The 27,885-nt window shown below is 42.5% G+C and overlaps 1 long non-coding RNA gene across 1 annotated transcript; it reads right to left on the bottom strand.

Moving 5' to 3' along the window:
• Positions 1-19,942: 19,942 nt before the first annotated feature.
• LOC117879842 lies at positions 19,943-27,427 on the bottom strand. Its single transcript, XR_004646399.1, has 4 exons — positions 27,299-27,427; positions 24,158-24,271; positions 22,165-22,263; positions 19,943-20,002 (listed from the first exon to the last, which is right to left on the bottom strand). It is a non-coding gene; the product is annotated as an uncharacterized LOC117879842 (long non-coding RNA).
• Between the last annotated feature and the right edge of the window lie 458 nt (positions 27,428-27,885).

The following is a 27,885-nucleotide window of genomic DNA, read 5'->3' as shown; positions in this document are numbered from 1 at the left end:
TCACTCAGTCCTTCTGTCATACAACAGTTCCACTGGCCTTGATTCACAGAATCAGGGTAATAAAACTTTATTCTTTCTGCCCCAATAACAGAGAAAACTGGGGATCCCACAGTAGCCAAAGTAACCACTTTGAGTTGCTGTTGTTTCATGCCAGGCGAGTGGGTGTGCCTATGCAAACAAGATCAGCCCCTGGAGTTCTTTTCCACACTCGCCATAATTCACCACCAGATGTCAGGGTAGAGCTCATCCTGACTCTGCTTACATTTATATATTTAATACTATTATAAATGCTGGAGGCAAAGCGGGGTTTGAGGTGGAGGCTGACAGCTCGTGACCCCCAATAATAACCTCGTTACCCCCTGAGGGGTCCTGAACCCCAGTTTGAGACCCCCTGTGTTAATTTAATTTAGCACCTTGTGTCCATTCAGATGCATGTGCTATTTTGAGCATTTCAGTTTTCACAACATAGGCTCACCCCAAATTCTGGAACAAGCTCAAATGCTCAGTTCATGGAGTATGTACATAAGCTATACTGAAGACAAACCCGCAGTAACCATCTCCAGTTTGTGAGGGACCCCATGGAGCCAGTCTCTAGGAAACAGATAAATTCATAGAGGTTAAGTCATTAATGGCTATTAGCCAGGATGGGTAAGGAATGGTGTCCCTGACAAACAGAGGCTAGAGCGTGGAGATGGATGGCAGGAGAGAGATCACTTGATCATTACCTGTTAGGTTCACTCCCTCTGGGGCATTGGCCACTGTCAGTAGATAGGATACTGGGCTGGATGGACCTTTGGTCTGACCCAGTATGGCCGTTCTTATGTTCTAACCTAAATGAACCCAAAATTATGGAGACAGATATGAGTCAAGAAAGCCAGCAGAGTATCAGAAACCTGGAAAAATCTCTGACTGGATGGGCTCAGGCATTTGGTGACAAGCTGAGGTGGCTCAAAAGTTTTGGATTTTTTTTAAGCAGAATTTTTTTATTGTTTCTTTAAACAATCAAACACAGCAAGCAGCAAATATTTGGCCACACACTTCTGGAAACCCCAAACCATGTTCAGGTTTTGGCAGACTAATTTCAGCTTTTCTTCAATTAAAAATACACACAACAAATTTTGAAGGAAAGCAGACATTGCCCATGATCTTTTCTGCTTTTTAAAAACCCCTAGTTTTCGATCCAAAAAAAGTTTTGACGGAAAATGTTTGTCCAACCCTTTTAATGAGCTTTAGTGCCTTTAGCACTAGTTGATGCTGAGAACCAGTGATACCTTGTAAAGGTGACTTGAAAAGAAGTTTTCTCAAAACTGGGTTTGTGCCGAGATGCGGAAGGTTTTTAAATGTTTATTTTTCCCAGGGCCACTTTGGGGGGGGGAGGGGCAAGTGATGCAATTTGCCCTGGGCCCTGCAGGGACCCCACAAGAAATATAGTATTCTGTAGTATTGCAACTTTTTTTATGAAAGGGGTCCCCGAAATTTCTTTGTCCCAGGCCATCTGAATCCCCTGGTTTTTAAACTAAGGGCTGGGGGAAAGCTGACAGGTGCGGAGGAGCATGTGGCTCGGACAGAGACATCCCTTAGAGGAGGATTTATTAATGGAGATTCTCTACATCCTAGAAGGAGGAGAGGATGGAAGATCATAAAATACAGGTAGAATAATGAGAAACAGTCAAATGAAAAAGAGTCCCATTCAGTTACATCATGTAATGGCAGACCGCTAAAAAGTGACAATTTTTTTAAGTGCTTATTTACAAATGCTAGAAATCTAAATAATAAGATAGGTGAACTACAGTACCTCTTATTAAATGAGGATATTGATATAATAGGCATCACAGAAACTTGGTGGAATGAGGCTAATCAATGGGACACAGTAATACCAGGGTACAAAATATATCGGAAGAACAGAACAGGTCATGCTGGTGGCGCAATGGCACTATATGTGAAAGAAAGTGTAGAATCAAATGAAACAAACTGTGTCATAGAATCTCTATTCCATGCTCTAAGAATAAGAGCATAGCAGCAGGGATATATTACCGACCACTCGACGAGGATGGTGATAGTGACTGTGAAATGCTCAGGGAGATTAGAGAGGCTATAACAATAAAAAACTCAATAATAATGAAGGATTTCAACTATCGCCATATTGACTGGATACATGTCACCTCAGAATGGGATGCAGAGATAAAGTTTCTTGACACCTTAAATGACTGCTTCTTGAAGCAGCTAGTCCTGGAACCCACAAGAGAAGAGGCAATTCTTGATTTAGTCCTAAGTGGAGCACAGGATCTGGTCCAAGAGGTGAATACAGCTGGACCGCTTGGTAATAGAGACCATAATATAATTAAATATAATATCCCTGTGGCGGGGAAAACTCCACAGCAACCCAACACGGTAGCAGTTAAACAGAAATTAAAAGGCACCGTGCCAAAAGTGAAATCCCTGCAGCGGCATGGAAACTTTTTAAAGACACCATAATAGAGGCTCAACTTAAATGTGTACCCCAAATTAAAAAACATAGTAAGAGAACGAAAAAAGTTCCCCTGTGGCTAAAAAACAAAGCAGTCAGAGGCAAAAAGGCATCCTTTAAAAAGTGGAAGTTAAATCCTAGTGAGGAAAATAGAAAGAAGCATAAACTCTAGCAAATGAAGTGTAAATACATAATTAGGAAGGCCAAAAAAGAATTTGAAGAACAGCTAGCCAAAGACAAAAAGTAATAGCAAAAAAATTTAAGTTCCTCAGAAGCAGGAAGCCTGCTAAACTACCAGTGGGGCCACTGGACAATCGAGATGCTAAAGGAGCACTCAAGGATGATAAGGCCATTGCGGAGAAACCAAATTAATTCTTTGCATCAGACTTCATGGCTAAGGATGTGAGGGAGATTCCCAAACCTGAGCCATTCTTTTTTGGTGACAAATCTGAGGAACTGTCCCAGATTGAGGTGTCATTAGAGGAGGTTTGGGAACAAACTGATAAATTAAACAGTAATAAGTCACCAGGACCAGATGGTATTCACCCAAGAGTTCTGAAGGAACTCAAATGTGAAATTGCAGAACTACTAACTGTGGTTTGTAACCTATCATTTAAATCAGCTTCTGTACCACATAACTGGAGGATAGCTAATGTGATGCCAATTTTTAAAAAGGGCTCCAGAGGTGATCCCGGCAATTACAGGCCAGTAAGTCTGACTTCAGAACTCTGCAAACTGATTGAAACTAAGAACAAAATTGTCAGACAAATAGATGAACATAATTTGTTGGGGAAGAATCAACATGGTTTTTGTGAAGGGAAATCATGCCTCACTGATCTAGTAGAATTCTTTGCGGGGGTCAACAGGCATGTGGACAAGGGGGATCCAGTGGATATACTGTACTTGGTTTTTTTTGACAAGATCCCTCACCAAAGGCTCTTAAGCAAAATAAGCTGTCATGGGATAAAAGGGAAGGTCCTCTCATGGATCGGTAACTGGTTAAAAGATAGGAAACAAAGGGTAGGAATAAATGGTCAGTTTTCAGAATGGAGAGAGGAAAATAGTGGTGTTCCCCAGGGGTCTGTACTGGGACCAGTCCTATTCAACATATTCATAAATGATCTGGAAAAGGGGGTAAACAGTGAGTTAGCAAAATTTGCATGTTATACAAAACTACTTAGGATAATTAAATCCAAAGCAGGCTGTGAAGAGCTACAAAGGGATCTCACAAAACTGGGTGACTGGGCAACAAAAATGCCAGATGAAATTCAATGTTGATAAATGCAAAGTAATGCATATTGGAAAACATAATCCCAACTATACATATAAAATGATGGGGTCTAAATTAGCTGTTACCACTCAAGAAAGAGATCTTGGAGTCATTGTGGATAGTTCCTGGAAACACCCACTTAATGTGCAGCGGCAGTCAAAAAAGCAAACAGAATGTTGGGAATCATTAAGAAAGAGATAGATAATAAGACAGAAAATATCATATTGCTTCTATATAAATCCATGGTACGCCCACATCTTAAATACTGCATGCAGTTCTGGTCATCCATCTCAAAAAAGATATATTGGAATCGGAAAAGGTTCAGAAAAGGGCAACAAAAATGATTAGGGATATGGAACAGCTTTCATATGAGGAGAGATTAATAAGATTGGAAAAGAGATGGCTAAAAGGGGATATGATAGAGGTCTATAAAATCATGACTGGTGTGAAGAAATTAAATAAGGAAGTATTATTTATTCCTTCTCATAACATAAGAACTAGGGGTCACCAAATGAAATTAATAGGCAGCAGGTTTAAAACAAACAAAAGGAAGTATTTCTTCACACATCACACTGTCAACCTGTGGAACTCTTTGCCAGAGAATGTTGTGAAGGCCAAGACTATAACAAAAAAGAACTAGATACATTCATGGAGGATAAGTCCATCAAGGCTATTAGCCAGGATGGACAGGGATGGTGTCCCTAGCCTCTGTTTGCCAGAAGTTGGGAATGGGTGACAGGGGATGGATCACTTGATGACTACCTGTTCTGTTCATTCCCTCTGGGGCACCTGGCATTGGCCACTGTCAGAAGACTAGATACTGAGCTAGATGGACCTTTGGTCTGACCCAGTATGGCCATTCTTATGTTCTTATCCCTACTCCTTTCCACATATCAGCCTACATAGATCTAGCCTAGACCTTATCTCCACTAAGCACAGTAGTATGGAATTGCCCTGTGTGCCCAGCCCCTCATGCAAATGAAACCTGCTGGCTTCACCAGTTTGGGCCTCTATTATCAGAAATGCAGTTTACATGTAGAGATTAGCTGAGGGAATAGAGTGGCCAGAAGGAGAAATCCATTAAATTGAGTGTTCTCAATATATTAAAAAAAAAAAAAAAAACATTGAGAGCCTACACTCCAAAGAGAAAGAAACAACACCTAAGAAAGCAAAAGGAATATCATCCACAGACAGCAGCTCAGGTGTAATTTTAGAGAGCTTCTAGCACAGGCTGCAAATGGCACTGTGATCTATAACCTTACATTATTTAGCGTATTTAGATCTATACATTAGCAGAGTTAAACCCCAATTTTACAATGTCTTGAGGTACAGTGAAAACCTTCAGACACATCAGATTTGTAAAAACAAAAACCAATTCCAGACAACATGAAAACTCAGATTATTTAGGATCCCAAAAGCTGGAGTTTACCTGTACTGAACAAAGTATTTCAACATTTTGCTCTAAAATATATATTTCCATTTATAAACTTTCTTTTCAATAAAGTGTTTCTGACTTATTATCCTCTCTCAGCATCTTCAGCAAGTATTTCAGATACTTACTCAATAGCTTCAAAACAGGTGCTAAAGAATTGAATAAGCCTATAGCTATGGAAGAGGGAAGTTACAATGGTTCCTTACAATAGATGGGAGAACACACAGTTTTCTTGCTCAAGTCTTTTTTGACAGTCTTCCAAACATTCTATGTTTGTTTTCCTCACCCATTCCTGCAAGTGATTTTTTTTTTTATTTGTTCCATGAAAACTCATCCTGGCAAAGATTCACACCAGAGGCACTCACACAACTATCAGAAAGCACATTGTGGCCTGGCTCTATTTGCACCTATCCTGATGTAACTCCCTTGACTTCACTGGAGCTATGCTTGGTTTACAATGGTAGAGTGGAATCAAGCCCTGTATGACTAGGGTAGTGTGGCATTCATCTAAAGTATTAAATTGCAAATGTCAAATACTCAAAGGACACAATTAGCCTTAAATCCATATGCTGAAGATGTTCACAGAAACACAAAAAAATATTTTGGAATAGCAAACACATTGACACAAATCAGTCTGTTCATGGGCAATTCGAAATGGCCTAAAATGGCACCTACAGAAGTCAATGGAAATATTGCGGTTGACTTTGATGGACACCAGATCTGGCTGAAATGGAACAAAGGGATAAATTCATTGAATAAATTGCATGTGAATTAACTGCCCAACTCTAATCTTTACCAGCTTAGCCATACTCTTTGCCATAACTCAGAGCTGCTAAGAGCTGAATTAGACCTGGAAGATTAGAAGTCTATTTGTGACTTTTAAAGAGCTAGTCGGGAGAGGCTGGGAGCAGGAGTCCATTTATAGCTTAATTTGGGGCTATTTTTGCAAATGAATTAACCCACCTCTGCTGCTTAAATGAATAATTAGCTAGTTAATTAAATAACTTTAGTAATTCAATGGGGGATGTTTATGATTTCTCAGTGGTGGGAATTTTTACTGCTGTACTGTGTGTTCCAGAGAAATCCTGCAAAATGAAAACAAAACAAAAGGGGGAAAAAACCCTATCTGCAAAGATTTACAGCACACTCAGACAGCTTTAGGGAAAGTGTGTGAATCCGATGATCATCACACTTGTAAAACACAAGCAGATGGCACACCTGTTCTCATCTTGCTGTGAATATGCATTTACATTCTAGAAAAATGTACACATGCACAGAACTGTTCCTAAGGGCCTGATCCAAAGCCCATTCAAATCAATAGAAAGATCACTGACTTGAAATGGGCTTTGAATCAGACCCTGGACACACAAGTTGTACCCACTTCTAGATTTTCTGTGTTTCTATATATGACAGTGCTGATTCTTAAAAAGACTCCAATATTGCAGGTGCAATGAATTGTGTCAGTGGTTCTATCCGTTTTGACACACACTGCTCACGCAAAAGGTTTCTGAACCTTTCGTGGATCTGGTCTGTTTTGAGATTTTAATGAGACTTGAAACCCAGGTGAATTTCTTCAGGCTTTGAACTTCACTGTGAACATTTCATACAGGTCTAATATTTATTCCTGGGAGGAGCGAATTGTCTCATGCAGCTCGACAGCAATCCTAGGGGCCAAGTAAGGAGCTGCAAGAGAGTTCAATCCAGTTCTCCTTGGAACATTTAGTGGAAGCCATGATTTTAAAACAAGGAATGGATAAAATAAGTTTGCGTAACACAAGACAACATGGCCTTTTCTCTTCACTTTTGCCCAAGTTTCTAACAGCATCTGATCCAAAAGTATTCAGAGACTCAAAAACTTAAATAACCCAGAAATACAGATGTTATTGATTACAGTTAGGATCAGAAGCAAAATGTACCACATACTAGAATGGTATCAGAGAACAAGCTTCTGCCCACTTTGCAGAAAAGAGGTCCAGATGAGTTCCTGGACTTTGGGCTGCTTATCCATACAGCACTTGAACTGCAAATGTTTGGAGATTTTGCCATCCCTAATTAACATGGTGGGGACCAGAGATGTGTGAGACAGAGCCCACCGCCCCTCCCAGCAAAAAAAAAAAAAAAAAAAGTGCAAAGCCACAATACACCTGTGCCTTATACCTGAGAAAACTAGTCTGAAGAGGAAGTAGGAAGTCAAACCTCAAACTCTTTAAAAATAAAAATGTAGAGGAAAGTTTCTCTCTCTCCTTTGAAATTTTGCAGCAGGGAAAGCTGGGTTTGGTTGGTTTATGTTACCCTTCTGCCAGGTGAAGCCAGCAGCAGCAAGGTGCCACCGGACTCCTGGTTGTTTTTGTGGATACAGACTAACACGGCTACCCCTAATACTTGACATGATAAGGATAACAACCCTCTATTTCTCCTGCCCCAATAACAAGGAGACTGGGGATCCAACACCAGCCACAAGTGATCACTTGGGCAAGCAATCCCATCATGCTGAGCACCTAGGCAGGGTGGGTGTATCCATGCAAATGAGATCAGCTCCTGAAGTCCTTTTCCACAGCTCACCACTAGATGTCAGGGGAGAGCTCATGCAGACTCTGCTTACATCTAGGTAATAAGCAGTAGTGTGTGTACATTTAACTTGAGCAGAATTCATGGCATGATAAGGACAAAAAGAAACTCCAGGGACTAATTGCTTCACTGCAGGGAACTGATGCTTCTTAAATTGCTCAGCACCTGGATTTTAAATCAGTCCCCACTCACTACTAATTAATGCTGATGCTCAGTTGCACTTGGTAGCAAAACTACAGTTAGAAAGGGAGTGTTTTCAAATGCAGGCAACATGTTGGCATTGGTGGTTTATTTAAGAAACATGCTCATTGTGGATTATTACTTTCAAGTGACAAGTAGTTAAAGTTGGGCTACCGGTGATTACACTGAAAATTAAATAGACAAATACAGCTAAAGGGTAACACAGGAAACTCTGTAAATATTTTCCCCCGACTTTGTTTTCACTGTGTATTATGGACCTCATTATAGCTTGATTTTAGCATTATGGTGACTAAGAGCAAATGGCATTCCCACCCTATTTCAAATGACCTTATAAAGTGTAAAAAGAACAGGAGTACTTGCGGCACCTTAGAGACTAACAAATTTATTAGAGCATAAGCTTTCGTGGACTACAGCCCACTTCTTCGGATGCATACAGAGTGGAATAAATATTGAGGAGATATATGCTCTCTGTATGTGTGTATATATATCTTCTCAATATATGTTCCATTCTATATGCATCCGAAGAAGTGGGCTGTAGTCCACGAAAGCTTATGCTCTAATAAATTTGTTAGTCTCTAAGGTGCCACAAGTACTCCTGTTCTTTTTGCGGATACAGACTAACACGGCTACTACTCTGAAACTTATAAAGTGTGTGTCAACTTCAAATTTATCTCCTCTTTGGGGCTTGGCATACTTGGTATCTCAAATCGTAGTAAAAAGACATAATAAACCTCTCACACTTTCACATTTTGCTAACACAACAAACTTTTGGTCAGCTTCCCATGCAATGCCCCATCTGTTGATAATTTCAGGGTTTAAGGTGGAGTTACAGCAGAACCACAACTTCCAAAATGGAACCCTCCTTCTTATTCAGTGCATTCTCTCTGTGGGTATCTTTGAGTCCTATCAATGAGCTTTGATGACTGAACCATGCTCTTGATTTGTACATTAAGCAAGTTAAATATGGAGGTCAATGGAGGAGAATAAATATGAACACATACGTTGTTACATAATATTACACAGTCAGTTTGCTAGCTATAACTTTAGTAATGCTGGCAAAACATATGCAACTCTTAAGGCCAAGTTTTCAAAGGTGCTGAGAACCTGCAACCCCAGCTGAAATCAATTAGAGCTGAGGTGCACAGCAACCCTGAAAATCAGACACATAGTGACAGTACTTAAAGTGTGGATATGGAGGTGGGGGGAGTTGTAAGGGGTCATAAACCCAGAAACAGACGTTTTTAAAAAAATCATGCTGGTCGCTGAGAGGTGCCCTTTAAGCACAGTCTTATCAAAGTTGCTGTTCCCAGATTATGATAGACACCCCACCCCCACATACATACTTTTCTCAGACCACTTTAAGTACTGTTTAATAGCCAGGAATATCTGAATGACTCCTCCATCACCTGCTCACCAAAAACTAAACCAAAGAGCAAACAGGACAGCAAATGAGTGAGCAGGCTAGTTTCAGTTGAACCATCCAGGATATGAAGCACTAACTCAAAGTAAAATAGAGACAGATTATCAATCCAAATACTTAAATCTTTCAGAGATTAATAAATACAAGGATGATTCAAAAAAGATAAATGTTGACAACTCTTTAGAAACAACGATCTCAGACAAGTACTGTACCAGTGTCATATAATATCAAAAATAGGAAAGAGTCAAAAGATCAAGTGGGAGGAATATTCAATATGAATTAAATGAAAGGCACATCTCTAAGCACAGAATAATGACTTAAATGAGTTTTTTTATCACACAAGCCAGTACATTGTGAAATATAAGGAGAGGAGGGCATGGGGAAGGAATTACATAGAGAAATAGAAGTCTATGGTTATGGGAAGGTTTGTGTGCACCACTAAGTGGAAAAAAGGGGAACCAGGGAATTATAAACCAGTCAGCCTACTTGGAAAGGTACTGAACACATTTTTAAACAATCATTTGTAAGCACCTATAGGTTTTATAGGATTATAAGGAATAGCCAGCATGGATTTGTCTAGAACAAGTCATGTCAAACCAGGCTAATTTCCTTCTTTGACAGAGTTATTGGTCTAGTGTATAGGAGGGAAGCAGTAAACATGATAAATCTTGATTTTTAGTAAGGCCTTTGACATAGCCCTACATGACATTCTCATAAGCAAACTAGGGAAATGTGGGCTAGATGAAATTACCATAAATTGGGTGCACAACAAGTTGAAAGACCTTACTCAACAAGTAGTTATCAATGGTTCACTGTCAGACTGGGAGGGCTAAATTAGTGGGGCTCTATAGGGGTCAGGCTTGTATCTGGTACTATTCAATATTTTCATTGATGACTTGGATAATAGAGTGAAGAATAGCTTATAATATTTGCAGATGACACCAAGCAGGTAGGCAGTGCAAGCACTTTGGAGGACAGGATTAGAATTAAAAATGTCTGTGACAAATTGGCGAATTGGCCTAAAGTCAACAAGATGAAATTCAATAAAGAAAAATGCAAAGTACTTCACTTATGAAGGAAAAAAATCAAATGCATATCTACAAAATGGGGAATAACTGGATAGGTGGGAGTGCTGCTGAAAAGGATCTGGAAGGTATAGCAGATCACAAATTGAATATAAGTCAAAAGCATGATCCAGTTGCAAAACAGGCTAATATCATTCTGGGGTATATTAACAGGGGTGTCATATGTAAGATACAGGAGCTAATTGTCTTGACCTACTCAGCACTAGTGAGGCCTTAGCTTGAGTACTGTGACCAATTCTGGGTGCCACACTTTAAGAAAGATGTGGACAAATTGGAGAGAGTCCAGAGGAGAGCAACAAAGATGACAAAAGATTTAGAAAACTGGACCTATGAGGAAAGGTTAAAAAAACTGGGCAGATTTAGTCCTGAGAATAGCAGACTTCAAATATACTAAGGGCTGTTATAAAGGGGATGGTGATCAATTGTTCTCCATGTCCACAGGCAAGACAAGAAGGAATGGGCTTAATCTGCAGCAAGGGAGATTTAGGTTAGATATTAGCAAAAACTTTCTAACGGTAAGCATAGTTAAGCTCTGAAATAAGTTTCCAAGGGAGGATTGTAGAATTCCTAACACTGGAAGTTTTTAAAAACAGGTTGGACAAGCATCTGTCAGGGATGGTCTAGGTTTACTTGGGCCTGCCTCAACGCAGAGGGCTGGACTTGATAAGATCTCAAGTTCCCTTCCAGCCCTACATTTCTAAAACTGATGTATGGTAAGAAATAGAAAAACAGAGAAAATCTCAGCATATAAAAAAATAACTATTTTGACAAGTCTTTAGGGCATAAATCTGAGAGCTTAATAAAAATGAGTTAAACAAAAGAACCCTGTGTGTAAGGAGCCTATATATAAGTAACACGCACAAACAGCAGAAGATAATGGGCCTCTCTCATAGGGTCACCATCTCAGAGCACCCCCTCATAGCATGGGGTGGTTCTGCAAGTAACCCATCCTCAGTTTCCCCTGTTCAGAGCTCCTCATTACTATTTCTCCAACACTCTTAGGCTAATACCTTCCATTTCACAGAGTAATTTATGAATATCACACCTCAAATCACAACAAAAAGCTCAATACCATAATTGAAAAGGTTCAGGCTTCATCTTCTTCTGTGACTCCAGGCTCTTTGTCAGTCTCAAGCATCCTTCCAACAGCTTTCGGGCTCACCCCCAGAGTCCCCTCCCACAGTTCAAAAGTTCAAACAAAGCAATAATGCAAACAGCGTCCACCCCTCCCAGGCTTGATGAAAGGCTCACATTCCTGCTGGGTACTTCCCGTCTCCCTGCTCCTTGTATGGGACAGTGGTCACAGGGGTGCTCCCCTTGGCCTTCCCCTTGCTCCAAAGATGACTCCTCCCACTACTCAGGCCTCCTGGCTTCTGGCCTATCTCCCTATTCCCAGACTCCCTTGCTCACTCTCAGGCTGTGAGAGCCCCATGTTTGTGCATTCTCTGCCTCTTTCCTGACTAACTCTCAGGCTTAACTCACCCAGTCTCCTTCCCTTTAGGGCCCACGTGTCTCCTCTTAAGCCCAACAGGTACACTCTTCCACAGGCACCAACTTTCAGCTTTCCCCACGGGTGCTCCACCCCCGCTTGGCCCTGAGGCTATGCCCCCACTGCGATCCTTCCCCAAGGCTCCACCCTCATCCTGCCTCTTCCCACTCCCACCCCACCTCTTCCCACTCCCGCTCTGTTCCCTCCCCCAAGCACATCCACCCTCACTCTGCCTCTTCCTGCCCCCACTCCTCCTCCTCCTCCCCCCAGTGCCTCCTGCCCACCTCCAAACAGCTGATTGGCAGCAGTCAGGAAGCACTGGGGAGGAAGGGGGAGGAGCTGATCGGCGGGTGGCTGGGGGGTGCTGAGCACCCACTATTTTTTTCCATGGGTGCTCCAGCCCCAGAGCACCCATGGAGTTGATGCCTATGCATTCTTCCCTCTTAATAGGCCAATGCCACCCTGCCACAGTCATTTTTTTTTTTTCTGTTACTTCATTGCACATCAAGAATAACTCCAGCCATGGATCCAGTTCCGATCCCATTTATGCTCATGTAAGCAAACTGCCTTCAAGGGAGTTACTCCTGATTTGCACCAATCATAGTCAGAAAAGAAACCAACTTCACCTGTCATCCAGATGGAGTTTCAGAGCAGGCAGATGACCTTCAACCAATTCTCCTGTGAAAAATGGGGAATGCATTGGCCTTAGAATCTACTCTCCAACTGGGGTACAGAAGGTCAAAGAAATGGCTGCTGGGAAGTACATAAGAATGGCCATGCTGGGTCAGACCAATAGTCCATCTACCCTGGTATCCTGTCTTATGACATTGGCCAGGGCCAGGTGCTTCAGGGAAAATGAAAAGAACAGGGCAATTTTTCAGTGATCTATCCCCTGTCGTCCAGTCCCAACTTCTGTCACTCACTCATCTATTTAAAATTTCCCTGACTTTTAAGGCAGTGAGTTGTGGAAATCTGAATAGCAATCACACATTCAGATGAACTTTATCTACGATACAGCAGGCTCACCAATGTTAAGTTTGAATGCCCAAGGACCACACTCATATGCTATGAACCTAGCTAAAAGTGTGCATCTCCAGGGGTCAGACCCAGAGCCCACTGAAATCCTTGAGATTCTTTCTATTAATTTCCATGGGCTTTGGAGAAGGCCCTAGACTTTAAAAATTATGGATTGGACATGTTCACTATGCAATTTCCATATGTTCCCAGTTAACTCAAACATTTGTTTCACCCTTTGCACTGTTCCTCCATGTGGGCTAATCACTGATTGATGCTAGCTTTCACACTTTCACCATTTTCACAATACCAAGTTAGGAAAAAAAGCAATTTAGCATTTTTTTCTAAATATGGGGAAAGCGTAATTATTTTTCATTCAGACTTAACTCATAATGGGTCTGATCTAATGACCACTGAAGTCAATCAAGGGTCTTTCCATTTGCTTCAAGAAGTATGTGGCTGGCCCAAATTTAGGACCAAAAAAAAATTGAATCCTGCATAGAAAGTTACATACCGACAGGTGAGTGTTTTGGAAAGGTCAGATGGGGCAGAACAGAATTATAATGGAAACAATTTTGCAGCTATAACTATAAAACGTTAAGACACTTTGAACTGTTATACTTTTATTTTTCTGCAATTATTTCTTTTTTACAGGGAAGGCTCAGAGACCTCAAAAGCAGCAAGTAAAATAATAATGCCACAAATGCTGAACACAAGGTGCAATGAGATGTAAAATCAGATATGTCCATGTTCAGTGCACACCCTGCCCTTTTTACCCAGTGTGCTGGACGGTAAGAATATAGTGCAGAGGGGGCCTAAAACTTACTTCCATCCAGTGCAGAAGACTACACCTACAATGAAATTTTCAAGAGCTAGCTAATTTGGAGGCACATTTGGGGTGAACTGTAGACACCTGAGAGATGATTTCTAGAAGTTCCATGCACCCACAAATCCAATTGAAGTCAAAAGGAGCTGCAGGTGCTCGGCTTCTCCGAAAATTAGGCCTAGGGTGTCTCAAGTTGGGCACCCAAAAGCAAAGGCAACCAATGGCCAAAACTAATGGCCATTTTAGACACTTGGGCTTTTAGCCTTTCTTGTGCCCATGCATAAACTCCAGATTTTCACTCATTGCCGAATGGATCAAGGCTTGAATTTTTTGTTTCCCTAAATGTGCTACAGTATCAGAATTAACCTATCATGGAGGTTTCTTTGTCTTAAATCACAGGATCATGTGACCTGGCTTCAGTCAGTGCCTGGGCAGTCAATAGAAATTGGGATTACAATGTATTAGCCTGTGCAGTGATCAAAGGTGTAAGACCATTTAGGTCAACCAAATGGATTTGTTTTGCCAGGCCAAGCTATACATGCACACACACGTGTGTCTATACATAAAATCATCTGTATATCTATGAGGGGCCACACACAATTTTATAATATATAAAAATTATGCACACACATTGAAAAATATATTGACATTGATTTGTTTATTTCTTTCATTTTTTTCCCTTTTAGAGCACCATGCTGAGCTTGAAGAGATAACAAGGACTCAGTCACATTCACAGCCTCAGCATAAAAGAGCCCAAAAAGAATAATTTAAGCTTCTCTTGAGTGAGATCATTTAATGAATCTTCTAGATGTTAAGAGGTTTTATACGCTTTTTAAAAAAAAATCATTTCCCAAATGCAGTGCCATGATATTGCCTCTGAGAGCTAAAAGATAAAGTGATACACATATGCTGAACACATGGATATGAAGGCTGTGGTTACCTTGGCAACGACAACCATGTAAAAGCCTTCCTTTGCTAAATTAGAACACCGAATATTGGAGAAAGTATATTTTTTCAGTCTTGCTTGCAAAATAAATTATTATATTTTATTCCCATATTTTCAGAATCTTAGCCTTGCTGTAGTTAATCCATGTAGTTTATCTCAAAGTAGTAAGTCGCACCCAATCTTGTAGCACTGGTGTTCTATTGATTTCTTAATTCAACCATTTTTTTTCTCTAATCCAAATAAAGCTGCAAATGTATTTGGACAGAATGAGCGTCCCTCCATACTCTACTTTTTATTATTAATTATTATTGTTATTAATTATTCAAACAGACCATGCATTGCAATATATTTGAAAATAAACTTTACTTCCTTTGCAAGGTTTATTGGCAAAACACTCCTAAATATAAAGACGCATTTAACATGAATATACTAGAGAGAGAGAGATTTTAAAGCAATTATGGGTATGATTTTCCAAAGCACCTAAGTGGTTCAGGAGCAGAAATCCAAATCCAAATCAAAGTCAGCTTGTGCTCCCAAGTAACTTAGGTGCTTTTGAATATCGTATCCGACAACCTAGGGAAAAGTTGTTCCTCTCCTAACTCAACCAGCTAGAGAGAATAAGGTACCCCAGATAAGCATATACGATGCAAGTAGGGACAGAATGAGTGCGGAAGAGAAGGATCCTTGATTTCACCCCTCCAGAGTGCTGGCCAGCAGGCCAGCCGCACAGAACAGGGAGTAGTCTACTGCTGGCCAAGGGCAGTAGCTAATTACTGCCCCTTGGAGCAAGATGGGAACCAAGGAACAAATTTATGCCTCTTACAGTCACAGAATTTATCCCCATTATGCTCCTGGAACAGTGTAACTATGAGCTGCCCCTTCCTCAGGGCAAATTTGAGGTTACTATATAGGCTTTAGAAACCAAGTACAGGCATCAATTCACTAAAATTTGTATTAATGCTTCCATTTTATGATCATGTAAATTACTTATTATAATCCTGCTTCTGTTTTGTATGGTATAAACAGCAGCTATGATAATCTCACATTATTTATGATGCTATCATTCATTCATGGATGTGTTAAAGTACCATATTAGCATGTACGTTCTGGCCAGCTTGATTTGTTGATGGACAAAGGAATAACAGGGTTACATCTTTTAACTTAATTGCCAGATTTACATTTTTACCTTAATTGTTTATTGTATTGTAATTTGCTTTCATTATGTTCTACAGCATACCAAGTGTCTTGGGAGGGAGACGCTTTATGAATACAATTATAGTATGCTAATTATTAATGATTATTAATAAGTTTTAGTCACAAAATCGTGGTTACAGAATCATCCTAATTATGAGCTAGATAAGCCTGAGACATGTTTTAACTGCTTTGTTGTTTCATATCATAGCTAGAGAGACAGAGTGTCATCATGTCCAGCCATGGCTCTTAGACAACTCAAAGCCACACCAGCTAGGGGGCTTAAACATAAGGAAAAAACACACACCAATTTATAAAGACCACTGCAATAATGAGCTCCAGGCAGATACCCATGCAGACCAGAGTACCCACTTTGGGGGTGGAGTAGGCAGGATGTGGCTAGCCCCCTCTAGCTTCATGGAGGTAACATGTAGGCCTGGGGAAGAGCTACAACCACAGATGTGTGGGATGTGCACCTGCATGATGTCACAGCTCTTACATAAGAGAACCTCAGTGTGGGCAAGTGCCCATGGGAGGCCTATGTACAGGGAGTGGTCACGGGAAAGGGGCCTCAGCAGAGAGAGTATTACCACACTTTGGTACCTCAGCAGAGATGATGTTATCTGAGGTGGGGTCTTGGTACCTCTGTGGAGATGGTGTTCCCTGTGGTCAGGCCACACTAGAGATGGCACTAATAATCAGACTTTAGTGCAGTAAAGAAGATGTTGTCTCTGATGAGGCCTTGCCACCTATGCAGGGAGGGAGGTACTGGGGCTCATTTTCAGGCCTCAGTGCCTGAATGGAGAAGGTGAAGCCTCTGAGCCTCCACCGATTTAAAGGGAACCGTGCTCAACAGTAAAAGCCTGTCTGTCCCATATGCCTGCCTGTAGTGAGGCGATGTGGTTCTCCACCACCCCGGAGAGGGACGAGCCCTTCCAGATGCTGGAGTGAGCGGAGCTAGGGAGGTCTGAGCCCGCCCCCCAGAGGGTCAGGCAGTGCCCCAGAAATATAAAGGCTCGACCTCAAAACTCACTTGGGAGACAGCCGCTGGGAAGGCCAGATGCCTCCGGCCTAGCCCGCGACTGGGAAGCCCCCGCGGCCCATGGTACACCCAAGGACTGGCCTGACCTGCCCTGCCCTGCACCCACTACCCAGAGGAGTTGCCGACCCTGCCCCACACCAGGTACTGAGTGGAGTTGCCGAGCCTGCCCCACGCCAGCTACCCGGAGGAGTTGCCGAGCCTGTCCCGTACCAGCTACCCGGAGGAGTTGCCGAGCCTGTCCCACGCCAGCTACCCGGAGGAATTGCCGAGCCTGTCCCATACCAACTACCAGGAAGAGTTTCCGGGCCTGCCTCTCGCCAGCTACCCCAAGGACCCCATGGTACTGGAGCCCCCGGAGGACACGACCGTGATCCAGGTACTACCCGAGGGGGAGTCTGGAAGTAGCCCGGGGGCAGCCGACTCTGGTCTGGCTGCAGCACTGCTAGAGCCCATGTCAGTGTGTTGCGGCCAGGATCCCCACTGACACAGCAGCAGGTCTTCTGCCCGCTGCTAGGGCCCGGGCTGGGACACAGTGGAGTGGGAGGGCCTGCGTCCCCCTGCCACCCAACTCACGGGTGGCAGTCTCCCCCTCTCCCAGGCCTTTTGGAGGCCTGGGCTTATTGCTACTGTTTGTACTAACGCTGCTCAACCCCTGACTGAGCGCCTGACTCATTGTTGCCCCGCCCTGACCAAGGGCCTGGGCTTATTGCAACTGTTTGTACTACTACTGCTCAGCCCCTGCCTGAGGGCCTGAGGGCCTGACTCATTGTGGCACCACCCTGACCTAGGGCCCGGGCTTACTGTGCTTATTTTTGCTTCCATAAGGGCCGCCGAGGGAGACTCCTGCGGCCGGACTAATTCCCCCAAGACATCAACAGTGCGTAGTGAGGTGGTATGGTTCCCCACCGCCCCAGAGAGGGACGAGCCCCTGGCTAACCTCTCTACACGGTCGTGTTGTTCATTCTTGATAAAGCTGCAGCCTTGTTTTCTCCCCTGAAACAAGTCTGTGTTGCTCACTAATGGAGTTCAGTTGGCAGCACACAATGCCATTAGATTTTGCGATACAAGCATAAAATTTGGCAAGAACGATGAACTGACTCTCCACTACTCCTGTTGCCAAGATGTGTGTGAATGTACAGTAAGTATCAGTTTAAGACTTTCTTATTTCCAATTTTTTGTCAATTAGAAACTGTTTATAAATCTTGTTTTGCCAGTGTATTTACTTGATCAAACATACTATTATTGTGCCATTTAACCCAGAGTTAACCCTTTGTGACTACGAGGCTCAATTACTGTAATTTCCATCGACCGGTGCTCATCTGCTGGTTGTAGATTGCGCAGAATGCAGCAACAAGTCTGATGGCACGTCTGAGCCACAGAAAGATATGGTACACAGGCTATATAGGTTGACCTTATGCTGACAAAAGGAAGGTGTACAGGGTAACAAAATCTGAAAGCAACAGCTTATATCAAGATTTTAATGGTCTCTGTAGGTCAAAAGAAAATCCTGGGGGCTACTATAGATTGTCTTTTACAATAACCAATGCAATTGAGACTAAGCTGGAGTTCCATGCTCATCAGAATAATTAGTGCCAGCTTCCTGGTACAATTGTAAAAGCAACAGCTGTTAATTCATCTTAAAAGCCCTTTAGAGAATCTCTTTCTACCCCTACACTACATAGAAATGTTAAGTACATTAATAGCTGTTAGCTTCCACCAGCCTGCAAATCAGAAGTACCAATGTTTGTATATACGATCAACATTTGATGTAATCATATGGTAGGAGAAAAAGCTGTCCAACCATAAAACTGAATACTGTTTGTGCTTTTTATTTATTTTGCACATATACTGTGCTTTTCATCTAAGGATTTAATATAGCTTTGCAACACGAATTAACCCTCAAAGCCCCACTGTAACCTAGTTAAGCAGTATTAATACATACCAATTTGTTTATCCAAGGTCAAGCAGCAAATTAGTGGTAGAGTTGAAAATACATCCCAGATTCTAGATTCCTGGTTGTCATCATCATCATGGCAAATCCCAAAGGGACATTGCTTCATTGGAGATTGAGCACCACTTGGATTGATCTCTGGCTAGGTCTTTAAGGTGGTCTACCTGGATATTCAGTTTATGTCTGTGACGGGTTGAATCACAACCCTCCCACCCCCCGGAAGCTGCCAAGTGATGTGCCAAGACTATTCTGCCCCCGCTTTCCTGCCCCATCAGCTTAGGACTTCAGTGCCCTGTCTGGTTTGAGCCAGACTCGCTAGCCTGCTGCAAACCCAGACCCAGGTCTGAACCACGTCCCCTAACAGCTGTAGGCTTACCTGAAAGCAGCTAACAGAGGTGTTCTTGTCTTTAACACTCAGATGCCCAACTCCCAATGGGGTCTAAACCCAAATAAATCAGTTTTACCCTGTATAAAGCTTATAAAGGGTAAACTTATAAATTGTTCACCCTCTATAACACTGATAGAGAGATATGCACAGCTGTTTGCCCACCCAGGTATTAACACATACTCTGAGTTAATTAATAAGTAAAAAGTTATTTTATTAAATACAGAAAGTAGGATTTAAGTGGTTCCAAGTAGTAACAGACAGAACAAAGTAAGTCACCAAGGAAAATAAAATAAAACACGCAAATCTATGTCTAATCAAACTGAATACAGAAAATCTCACCCTTAGAGATGCAATTCTTTTTGATTTTCTTGCTTATTTAAATAACGTCAAATCATTTCATTTATCTAATGTCAAAAGTTTTCTTTCCAACTTTGTTTTGATGCATTTTGTGTCAACTTTTATATTATATTAAACTATTAATTTTATATTCTATTTAATAGAATATAAAAAGTCTAAATGAAACAGTTCAGTGTTCTTGAAGCAAAACAATTTAATATCTAAATGAAACCTTTTGATTGTTCTGAATTACAATTTTTCAGAATTTTCATTCTATGAGAAATTTTCCTCCCATTCAATTTTTTTTAAAAATTTTTCCCGTGGAATGAAAATTCCAGTTTTCAACCAGCTCAATTCATGTTGCTTTGCAGTTCAGCTTTAAAGCAGAAAAAAGTAGGAAGAGAGCAAGTTAGCTGAACGGCTTGTGGTGTGTTCAGAAGTTATAACTACAAGCGCTATGCATTCATTAACAGGCAGATGAGTGCCACTGATCTAGCAATTATCGGAGTCACATGTAGCATGTTTGCATATTGAAGGTTTCTACCTATCTTTTGTAATACATGCAATTTATTTGTAAGTGTGCATTTCATCTGCACATGGCCAAGCTAGTCTGTCTTTGCCTCATATCTGACACATGCTACTCATATGTCAGGGGGTGGGGGAGAAGGGAAGGGACAGAAGGGTGAGAGAGCGAGAGTTAGTTGTTTATAAATATGCAAGAGGTTAACATAACAAATATCAGTTTTGCTTAGGTCATCTATACTCTGTCATCCTTTTGCAACTGCTGAAATCAATCCCTACCATATTATTTAGTGCTTTGTTCAGCTTACTTTTACCAAGCAATGGGATTCCACCACTTTACATCTAGGAGGATTCTCTGGGATTCAGCCTAAATTTTCCTTTTTTTTTAATTTCATCCCATTACTCCTAGCTCTACCCTATTGTGCTGCATAAATAATTCCAATGAACTGCTGGTTTTACACCCCGCAGGTATATATAGAGGATAATCAGTCCCTTTTTTATCTCCATCCTAACAGTCTCCATCTCTTGGCCACTCTATATACATGTATTTATTGTATTACATGTCTGAGGCTCATTCTCTACTGCCTGGTACTTGGTGCATCGTGGCAGCATTCCAGGCAGTGTGGTCTAAAGGGTAGGGCACTGACTCAGGAGATTTCTCAGCCCTGCCTCTGACCTGCTGTATGACAGTGAGGAAATCACTTCATCATTCTGTTTCCTTTCTCACCTTTTGTCCCTCTTGTCTATTTAGATTATCAAGTCAGGGCAGAGACTGTATGTCACTATCTGTTTGTACCGCACCTAGCACAATGGGGGCCCAAACTCATTGCTGCTGCTGGAATATGAAGGGTAGTAATTTGTCATCATTGTGCACCCACTTTACTCCTGTATAAATGACAACGCAAGGTTCAAGGCAGTGAAGAATTAGGCTACTTAGATACATACATAGCTCATATTGCACTCACTACATTTTTAAATATAAGTACAATAGATTACTGTAGATGGTTTAAAGACACCCATCACACTGCTCCTTATCTATTCTCCCTCTGTAAGCCAACATGCTTACTTTAGATAATACGTTATGAAAATGAATACTTTTTATCTCTTGGGTTTTTGTTTTCTTTTTGTTATACAGAAGATCTTCCCTATAGATGTCCCTAATATAAGATTTTTGGTGCCAGTAAAGGGGATATTACTACCAAAATCACTTCAGCAGGCCACCCCTTAGGAGAATGCTTTCAAGACATTAGGATTCCAGTAGGATGAGAAAAGATCAAGTAATCATAAAATTAAAAAGACCTATGAGTCTTAATGGGAAAACCTTGTAATTAATGTTTTAGTTCGATGGTAAATTCTTAATCTTACAAACAAGGTTTTAAGAGTTTAAGTATGTATAATTGATATTGCAGTCTGGAGAGTGTATCAGATCTTCTTAATCCCCACTTTTTGTCTTCTGCATTTTAAATAATTCAAGGACTTTGAAACGCCAGAGTACTTTCTTTGTGTTGTAAGACATCTCACTCCATGGGGTTTCCAGTTTAAGGTTCTCTCTATGTGTACTGCGACAAAATCTTTTAAGTCTTAAGATGAGCATAAAATAAAACTACAAGTTTGATGCACAGACTCACCCCCCCCCCATCCCACCCCCATCAGTGTAACTTTATGGCATTTGGACTAAATATTGCTCAGCTACATCTACTGTTCCAGTGGGCATTCTGGCTGGGCTCAAAGTTTTCAACAATGCATGGCTCCCATCTGTTTACACAAAGACTATAATGCACCTAGTGCTAGGCACATAAAGTTTGACAGGTAAACCCAATTCCCATTTCAATGATTTTAACCTATAGGAGTATCCATCAAAGTCAGTAAATAGCAATCCTTGCCATGTGACATGGGTTAGCCTTTTGTAACCCTAACCCTAGTCACATGACTGGGACCAGGAAATTAAGAGCAGTCTTTTATCAGCACTCTTATGCAACACATTTAGCCAGTGGTTAAATGCCATAAAATACTTACCCCAGTTCCAAAGGGATAATAAAATTCTCAGACCTTCTGGACCATTATAATAATGGCAATCATATAAGAAAGAGAAAACAGAATGCTCCCAGTGTGTATCTAAGACCAGAAAATAAACAAAATATTGTATTATATTGCACTGTTTGAGAAATGAGATCATGTGTATAAGATGTGTCTTGTAATGGGTACATGCCCTGTCATTTCCTTATTTTTGGGTGATTAAACATATAATTCTAAATCTCATAATAGAGGTTGTTTTGTGGATTAATTTATTAGCTTTGGCTGAACTCCTGAAATACTATTTATTTGTGTTACTGAACTAGAATGAGAAATAGTGGGTTTTAGCCCACGAAAGCTTATGCTCAGATAAATTTGTTAGTCTCTAAGGTGCCACAAGTACTCCTCGTTCTTTTTGCTGATACAGACTAACATGGCTACCACTCTGAAGCAACTAGAGGCCCCAACCAAGATCAAAGCCCCATTGTGCCAGGTGCCACACAAACATATTGTCAGAGACAGTCCCTGCCTCAAAGACCTCACAGTGTAAATGGACAAAACAGACAAAGGTGGGCAAGAATAGGAACTCAGATATTCTGAATCCTAATCAGTGCTCCATCCACCAGAAACAGCTACACCCAGCTTGGACCTTTTACTTCTAAACATGATCCATCTTGTGTTTAACTGAAACTACATGGGGCATTTAGAGATCACTTAGGTTCAGAGTCTATTACAGGGGTCTCAAACATGCGGCCAGTGCGGCTATTTCCTGCGGCCCGCCAAGCGGTCTGCGCGCCACCCGCTCCCCTCTCGGCTACCTCCAGGCCAGGGGTGGGCAAACTACACCCGTGGGATTGCCCCCCATGAGCCCCGCGCTGCTCCCTGAAGCGGCTGGCATCACGTCCCTGCGGCCAGGGTGTGAGGAGGAGGAGCAGAAGTCTCAGTGTGTTGCCCTGATTTCCAGGCAGTCCCCCCTCCCCCCGCAGCTCCCATTGGCCAGGAATGGGGAACCGCGGCCAATGGGAGCTTCGGGGGAGGAGCGGCAAGCAGCGCGCGGAGCCCTGCGTTCCCCCTCCCCAGGGGCCGCAGGGACATCGTTCCAGCTGCTTCGCTTTAGGTAAGCGGCTCTGGGCGAGAGCCTGAAGCCCTCCTGCACCCTGCCCCCCAACTCCCTGCCCTGAGCCCCCTGCCTGCACCTTGCACCCCAACCCCCTGCCCTGAGCCCCCTGCCTGCACCTTGCACCCCGACCCCCTGCCCTGAGCCCCCTGCTGCATCCCACAGCCCAAGCCCCTGCCCTGAGCCCCCTGCCGCACCCTGCACCCTGACCCCCTGCTGCACCCCTCACCCCTCCTGCACCCCAAACCCCAACACCCTGCCCTGAGCCCCGTGCCGCACCCTGCACCTCAACTCCCTGCCCTGAGCCCCCGCCACACCCCTCTGGGGGCAGGGAGGGGGCGGATTTGGGGTGGGGACTTTGGAGAAGGGGTGGAGTAGGGGCAGGGCCGGGGGCAAGTGATGCGGCCCTTGGGCCAATGAACTAGTCCTCATGTGGCCCTCCTGGTCATTTGAGTTTGAGACCCCTGGTCTATTATTCTTGCATGAAGGATCTAGAAGACAAAACAATATGTGAAGTAAATTAGTTTGGAAGATGACTTGGATGTTGCACTTTATATCAAGCAGAATAGAAACTGAAGTTAAATACTGGGGGGAGAAAGGGAAAAGAAAGAAAAAGGAGAAAGATACCAGATAAAGTCGCTCGTATCATATTTTAGCAACTATGTGTAGCTGCTTGTTAGCAGAGATCTGCTTTCCAAAAGCAAATAATAAAATTAAGCTTTTTGTGCTGTTAATGAAATGCAAATTAAAATTGGGTGCACATTAATGCAAAGAGTTGAATATCCATTTAATCAGATCCTCCCTGCAGGGTCCAATGATAAAAATGACAGAAGAATTGCATTACTAATTCTGGACTTGTCACTTCTCGTACGTACTTACCTTGTAAACGAACCATACTGTGGCACCTGGCTGCTGGGCTGAAGGTTTATGTTGATTAAGGCTACGGGAGCTTGTGGAGTAACCCTCCTGGGGATGAAGCTCAGTCTGGGAAGCCTGAAAAGAGAGAGAGAGAGAGAGAGAGAGGCACTAATGTAAATTGAATCATTTGGCTGCTGAGATGCTCAAGGGAAAAATAAAACATTCAAGAGCATTATAGGTGTACCCAACTTGTGGCCTAGTGATAGGAGCCTCTACTACTAGATAGCTGATCCAGGCCCAGGGCCTGAACTCTCTCTGTTAGATCAGCAAGGGATAGAAGTGCTGCCAAATTCACGTGAGAATTGTATAATCTACCTTGTCTATCTTCCATCCTGGAACATCGTTACTGAAACTCTGCCCCTTCCTAGGCCTCTCTGTTTCTTTACACCGCTTTCTTCTGCTTCACTCCTAAACCACACTGAGAGAAGCTTTCCAAGAAATAAAAGGGCAAAGGCCTCTTTGATGTAGATTTTCTGTATTAATCCTCATGACAAGAGGGCCCTTAACCCTATTTAATAGATAAAATGTCATGTGGCAGGGGAAGAAAACAGAAACTCTGAGGAGTGATGCCATATTCTGTTATACTGCCTCACATGGTGACAGCCCAGCCTCATGAATCTTCATCTGTCATGACAGCTAAATGCATTCCCAATCTCTTAGTGCTGAGACTGCACATTTGCATTTCTTCCTAAATCACAATAATGCAATTCTGTTCAGATCAGTACCAACAGCTGGAATAGCTTCTAAGGCAGTGGTTCCCAAACTGGGGCTTTGTGAAATATTGCAGAGGGTTCTCGGAAAAAAATTCCCTAATGGCGAACAGAGCTGTCCCTAGGAACCCTGGGCAGCACGAGGTCAGCAGCCCAGAGTCCCTGGACTTCCAAGAGCTAAGAGGATCAAAGCAAGTCTATCTATCACACTGAGGAGATTTAAACTTCAAGAGTCCTTATAAGAAATGGAAAGGGAGGTGGATATTTTTTGCTGTTTTTAAAATTAAATAGGCAGCTAGTATTGTTTTTAAAATTTTTATGACAAACAAGTTTAAGCTTTATTGTAACGTGCCTTGTTTGCCTGGACTGCTCAAGACCTGAATGCTTGTGTAGGAGGAACTCTTTGAGTTGGCTTTTTAAATACTTTCATGCTGTTTCACATCTGATATTCCTTGATGAAACATAGGAGCCTTGTCTTCTAATAGGTTTATTCAAAGTGATACACGCTATGAAAGTGGGATCTCGAAAGAATGTTGCCACTTTCATAATGTAATAAAAATACTGTAATGATAAATACGAACATAAGAATGGCCCTACTGGGTCAGACCAAGGGTCCATATAGCCCAGTATCCTGTCTTCTGACAGTGGCCAGAGCCAGGTGCCCCAGAGGGAATGAACAGAACAGGTAATCATCAAGTGATCCATCCCCTGTCGCTCATTCCCAGCTTCTGGCAAACAGAGGCCAGGGACACTTAATAATAAATAGTGTGTAATAAGCATGTCATAAAAACAAATTTTATATTTCCAAGATCACTGCTTTTATAATTTATACTCAGATAAAGGAGAAAATCCCTAGAAATATTCATTTTTAGAAGGGGGTTCGCAAGACCTGACATTTTAGTGAAAGGGGTTCACAGGTTGTTAAAGTTTGGGAACCACTGTTCTAAGGAAACTCCTCTTACACTGAAGTAGAATGAAAATCCCCAATTATTCTAGTTCATTATCATGGGGAAAATGGCTTTTCTGTTGGAGCAAATCCTACCTCCTCCATCAGCTTTCTTGGAGTGGAACTGGTACAGTTTTGCTGAACCAGCCTGGGCAGGTGTGCAGCCCTGATACAGCACATCACTCTGCTCCTTGTATGGAGCCAGGGGACAAGCCTGGGCAGGACAGAACAGCGTGGTTCAAAGAGGAGTGGAATGGGGAGGCAGTCTAGGGGTGAGATGGTCACCCCACCTACAGCCACTTTGCCACTTTAAGTGCCACAAAGTAGCTCTAAAAGCTGTGTATCTAGACAGAGAAGAATTGCCTCCAGGATCGGCACTGCTGACAACAGCTATATGGCTGCTTTTCAAGGATCCTCTCACAAGTCCTGACTCAGAGGGCATGCCCTGGGCATGAGTGGTGTCCAGAAGTGGGGCTGCACCATGCATCACTGCAGAGATTCCAGACAGCTCCCAGGGCAACTCCAGCAGGTCATTGTAACTTAGATAGGCCCTCAAGGCTTTCTTAGTTATGCTGGGGGCCTCCCCAATCCCGGCCGTATTCCAGGATTTGGAGGGTGCATAGGTGAGTTAAAGCCACTTTAGCACACCTTCCTGAGTGGAGTTCTGTGCTGCACCCATTAGGGTATGTCTACACAGTAGCTGGGATTGTAATTCCTAGTGAAGGTGGACATACACGTGCTAACTCTGCTCGAGCTAGGGTGGTAAAAACAGCAGTGTGGCCGCGGCAGTAAGGCAGAGGCTCAGGCTAGCCACCCGTGTACAATCCTGCCTGGGTAGGTACCTATGCTGCCATATCCATACTTCTATTTTTAGGTGCTAAGCTAGCAAGTGTGTGCCTATCTGCACTGGGAATTACAACTCACAGCTACTGGGAAGATGCAGCAAAGAACCTCACCATCAGACTGCAAAGGCTACCCCAACAATTAAGGTAGAGTAGCCTCTGCAGAAAGGCACTCCTGCCACTCCAGAGTCTCGAGGATGGGGATCACCTAGGCAAAGGAGGTGTGTGTGTGCAAACACTGTCTGCTCCTGTGGTCTTCTTCACCAGTTCATCACTAAATGCCACAGAAGAGCTCATTCAGACACTGCTCACATAGACTGGTCAGGTCAGATCCTTACATGGTTGCTTTGTGATGCTCAGGGGGCACAAGGGAGCCTTACAGCTTGCCTAAGTGGCCAACTGGGATTCCCATCCCTGATGATTTAGAGCTGGCATAGGCAACTCTTCACCCTCACCTTTAAGAACTCCCAGCATAAGGGGCATGCCACGGTGTGTGGGGGGAGGGAAACAAAATGTGTCTCAAGTACACTGCACTCCACTGATCCCAGGCTTCTAAAACAGCCTTAGACACCACTGCAGGCAGCCATAAATTAGGGATACTAACCAGCCCAGGTCAATGCTGAGGATGAGGGGAGCAAAAAAAAGGGATTAGAGCCATCAGTATCTTGTTTGGGTCCCATGTATAGCACAGCCTCAGGCAGACCTTAGGATCAGATCACCATGAATTTGTTCTGTGGAAAAAACAAAACAAAAAGTTGCTATAAAAGGTTCCTTTCCAGTACGGATCTAACATAAAGCATAAAACCTGGTATTTCAGAGTCACAATTCATAGCATTGTGTCTAGTTAGTGCATAGAGGTGAAGCCAGCATCTCATACTCTTCCATGATTTCCATCACATTTCTGCAAATACTTCCCAGAGAGAACGCTGGGCAAATTAGAGATACAGTCAGCCCGGTTTTTAACTCTAACTCTCTACTCTTGCTTGAGTAGTTTAAGTGTAACATTTAATCTTGCATAGACATAAGCTTTGTATCTGCATTTCATTGTGCTTGTGTGTGTGTGTGTGTTTGTTTTTTATTTATAGGTTACCTACTGTATGACACACATTTAAAAAAAAACTCCTTAATTACAGGTCAGATAAATACATAATTACAGACCTTATAAAGAATGTATTATTTACTCACTAGACT

Source organism: Trachemys scripta, chromosome 7, assembly GCF_013100865.1.
Source record: "Trachemys scripta elegans isolate TJP31775 chromosome 7, CAS_Tse_1.0, whole genome shotgun sequence".
Taxonomy (NCBI): Eukaryota; Metazoa; Chordata; order Testudines; family Emydidae; genus Trachemys; species Trachemys scripta.
Note: the sequence above shows the minus strand (reverse complement) of the source record. Positions and strands in the feature narration are given on the sequence as shown.